Here is a 321-nt window from a genome sequence, read left to right as displayed (position 1 = left end):
GGGCTGCCGGAAGCCAGGGACATGGGAAGGGCAGAGCAAGCCAAAAACCGTTCCCCGGCCTCAGCGCAAGAGGGGAACGTTCTTCCCGCATCCACAACCCAAAACCACGACCCAAAACCGCGCCCCGGGCTGCTGCTTCCCAGCCAGGCTGTGGGAGGAGACGGGAACGAGGCGGCAGCTCCGTGAGCATGAAGGATGAGGAGGGATAAAGCCCGGTAGGGGCACCCACGCCCTCCAATTCGACTCCGTCTGGCGAGCAGAGCCTGGCCGCTCCCCCCCGGAAGCGGGATCGTGCTCACCGATGTGCCAGCCGTAGACGGT

Source organism: Eurypyga helias, unplaced genomic scaffold, assembly GCF_000690775.1.
Source record: "Eurypyga helias isolate BGI_N326 unplaced genomic scaffold, ASM69077v1 scaffold21151, whole genome shotgun sequence".
Lineage (NCBI taxonomy): Eukaryota > Metazoa > Chordata > Aves > Eurypygiformes > Eurypygidae > Eurypyga > Eurypyga helias.
This window is presented reverse-complemented; position numbering follows the sequence as displayed.